Source organism: Megascapheus bottae, chromosome X, assembly GCF_031878675.1.
Source record: "Megascapheus bottae isolate mThoBot1 chromosome X, mThoBot2.hap1, whole genome shotgun sequence".
NCBI classification, from domain to species: Eukaryota; Metazoa; Chordata; class Mammalia; order Rodentia; family Geomyidae; genus Megascapheus; species Megascapheus bottae.
The window spans coordinates 88,518,043-88,522,173 of record NC_143547.1 but is presented as its reverse complement, the minus strand read 5'-3'; positions in this window follow the sequence as shown (position 1 = coordinate 88,522,173).

Sequence of the window (4,131 nt, the reverse complement as noted above, 5' to 3'; positions counted from 1 at the left end):
AGAAGCTCCCCCCTCACCTGTTCCGGCACAGCAGACTACTGGGAAGCCAGGGTTCCCGCAGTCGGAAACGGCACCGCAGCGCCAACCCGGAAGCATTGAAAGCAACGGAAGTAACTACACGTCGCCCAGGCAACGGTGGCGCAGCCATTTCAGCTCCGCCCCCTCCCAACCTAAAATAGAACGCGCGAATAAGCAGTGAGTACATCCAAAATGACTGGTGGGCACAATGGTTTCGAGTGGGCAGAGCCTGACTTTTCAGTAGGAAAGTCAGGAGGAAGGTGGTAACCTGTGAGAATTTCAGCAGATTCTGCAGTTAAAGTGATCTCCGCTGGGGGCACGGCTGTCGCCTCAACACTAGATCACCCTAAAAGGACCTAAAAGGACTAGAAAATGCAGAGCTAGAACATAGAGGGACATAACCCTAACCACGCGGGAGGCCAGGCACGAAGATCTATGGACGTTAGGACCGGGCTCGTGGAGTGAGGGGGCGAAGTGTGTGGGGCTTATTGCACTGAACTTAGAACTCAAGCAACGTGGGGTGACGCGATGGGCGGGGCTCCGGGAGGAGATTGGAGAAAGGAGCAAAGGGCAGAGCTTCCTACTTGAGCCGACAAATAACAAATCTATAGAATACAGGGACTGGGCCAATGATTTAAAAATATAAAAATGAAGACGATAGGACCTGAGAACAATTAGTGAGATAGCTGAGCTCCGAAAGAAAATAACGATTAGTGAAACCAATGTCCCTAAGAACCTATTGAATATCAGACCTTACTGACTGAAAAATTATACACAGACCTTCCCTCCCCCTTCTCCCTTCCTCCCCCCCCAAGGTCATAGTTTGTGCGGGAAAGAAAGTTGTAAATAATAATAAACCCCCAAAACCGGGTGCTTGGTAACTCAAGCTTGTAATCCTATCTATTCTGAAGCTGAGATCTCAAGATCGAAGTTCAAAGCCGGCCCAGGCAGAAAACTCCATATGTCTCTTTTTTTTTCTTCTTTTGGTTGTGGGACTTGAACTCAGGGCTTGGGTTCTGTCCCCTGAACTCTTTTGCTCAAGGCTAGCTCCACATCTGTTTTTGAGTGATTAATTGGAGATGAAAAGTCTCCATGGGACAGTTCTGCCTGGGTTGTCTTCGATCCGTGATCTCCAGATCTCACCCTCCTTTTTTTTTGCCGGTCCCTGGCTTGAACTCCAAGCCTCAACACTGTCCTGGCTTTCTCAAGTCTAGAGTTTTACCAAATGAGCCACAGCACCACTTCCAGCTTTTTTTTCTATGTATGTGGTACTGAGAAGCCAATCAGGTCTTGGTGCATGCTAGGCAAGCACACTACGACTACACCACACTCCGGACCCAGATCTCACCCTCCTGAGTAGCTAAAATTGTGGGCATAAGCCATTAGCATCTGACTCCCATGAGATTTTTTTTTGCTAGTTCCGGGGCCTAAACTCAAGGCCTGGGCACTGTCCTTAGACACTTTTTGCTCAAAGCTAGCACTCTGGCACTTGAGCCACAGCGTCACCTCTAGTTTTTCTGTGTATGTGATACAAAGGAATCGAACTCAGAGCTTCCTGCATGCTAGGTGAGCACTCTATCACTAGGCCACACTCTTGTCCTCCCATGAGAGTCATGTGTCCAATTAATCACAAAAAAACTGGAAGTGGTGCAGTAGCTTAAGTGCTAGAGCACTACCCTTGAGCAAAAGGAGCTTAGGGACAGCATCCAGATCCAGAGATCAAGACCTAGAGCAGGGGGGGGGAAAAGAACAGAAAAAGAAACAGTGCTAAACACTGATGGCTCACACCTATAAGCCTAGCTGCTCAAAAGGTTGAGAATTTCAGTCAGAAGCCAGTCAGAGCAGGAAAGTCTAAAACTCCAATTAACCACAAAAAAAGCTGAAAGTAGAGCTATGACTTAGTGAAAGAGCATCACCCTTGATTAAAATAGGGACAGCTTGTAAGAAGTAATGCAACCACTACCTGACAAACATAACTGTAATCCCTATACCCCTCTATACATTACCTCGACAGTAAAATTAAATTAAATTAAATTAAAAAGACACCGCTTCCAGGTCCTTAATTCAGGCTCCAGTACCAGAACAAAAATAATTAGAAAGATTGATAATCTATCCGATAGATAGAATTAAAGAAATAAAAGTATATCTTAAAGGGATCTAACATTTACTGACCTTGATATACATAAGCTCACTTAAATTTCATGCGCTGGAAGGTAAATATTTCTCTGCATAAAAGCAAAGAAACTAGCAGGGTACAGGTTACTCAATCTCTAATCCTAGTTACTCAAGGGGCTGAGATTTGAGACTATTGATTCAAAGCCAGCCCAAACAGGAAAGTTGTTGAAATGCTTATTTACAATTAACTACCAAACAAACAGAAGTGAAGCTGTGACTCAATTGTTAAAGGGCTGCCTTGAACAAAAAAGCTCAGGGATACTTGCAAAGTGCTGAGTCCCCAGGACCAGTACCCCACCTCCAAAAACGGAAAAAGAAAAATCAGGTCGGGAGCATAGCCTAGAGGTAGAGTGCTCAGCTAGCATGCACAAAGCCCTGGATTCGATTCCTTGGTACCACATACACAGAAAAATCCGGAAGTGGTGCTATGGCTCAATTGGCAGGGTGCTAGCCTTGAGCAAAAATTGTCCAAGGACAGTGCCCAGGCCCAAGAGTTCAGGCCCCAGGACTGACAAAACAAAACAAAAAAAAAAACTTACAAAACTGAAACATCTAAAAAAAAAAGAAACTGAAGCATCTAACAATCTATATTTTGTCATAAGAATATAAGGTGTCCTGTTTACTCCCAATAACTTCCAAGGTTTTTTTCAAATTAGTGAACTTTCACAATTTCAACTTAAACAGACTTTAATTTTCCTGACTTGTACAACCCTTTGCTCCACATTTTAAAAATGCTAACATAGGGGCCAGGAGTTTGGCCTAGGGGTAGACTGCTTGCCTAGCATGCACAAAGTTCCAGGTTGGATTCCTCAATACCACATATATAGAAAAAGCGAGAAATGGTACTGTGGTTCAAGTGGTAAAGCTCTGGCCTTGAGAAAACCCAAGGACAGTGCTCAGGCCCTGGGCCCAAGCCCAGGACTAGCAAAAACAGGGCTGGAGGTGTGACTCAAGTGATACATCACCTACCTATAAAGCACAAGTTTCTATAGCTCAAGTTGTAGAATGCTATTCTTGAACACAAAAGTTCAATGTCAGTGCCCAGGCCCTGGGTTCAAGCCCTAGGAATGACACCAAAAACTAATATGGCTTAGTAGCAGAGCCTAAAATCCTGGGCTTGAATCTAAGCACCCCTTCAAAAAATAGCATCAGAGGTGGTTCAGTATTCTTTACCTTATATATGGTGTATTCATATGCATATCTGTACAAGGCAGGGAAGGCACAGAATCTGAGGGAAAACGGGTGAAAAAGTACAGCAGTGGAGCACACTGGATATGGATAAAAGTGAGCTATACAAGTCATAGATAGAGATGGGTGGGGAGAATGGGAGAGAATTAGGGAACAGATGAAACTGTATGAAGGAAATGTACTTATTACATGATGGGTGTAAAAATAACCCCTCTGTATATCACCTCTATAGTAACAATAAATTTAAAAAAGAAAAGAAAAGAAAATGGCATTAGCTGTAGACAAATAGCAGTGTTACTCACTAGACACTATGTTGAAAATGAACTCTATAACTTGTGTGTGGAGATGGAGGGGAAAACTGGGAGAGTGAGGGAAGGGATGACATTATCCAAAAAGAAATATATTCATTAAAAAAGGAATGTACTCTTGAAAGGGTATCAATATATGTGAATTAACGCACCTTCTTTCTGGCAAATATCATGTAACCCTTTTATTAATTACAATAAAAAATAAAGATAAAAAAGGAATGTACTCTTTACCTGACTTATGTTATTGTAACCCATTTGTACATCATCTTTATAATAACAATAAAAATATTAACTGACCAATTAATACTATATAGTATAGTAAAAAAATTTAAAGCACGATAACAGGCCCATCATCTTGTACAATACATACTCTGAAAGTTAAAACCAGTGCCTATCCCAGGAGCATTCAACACTTAATTTCTCACACCATTTTTTTGCCAGT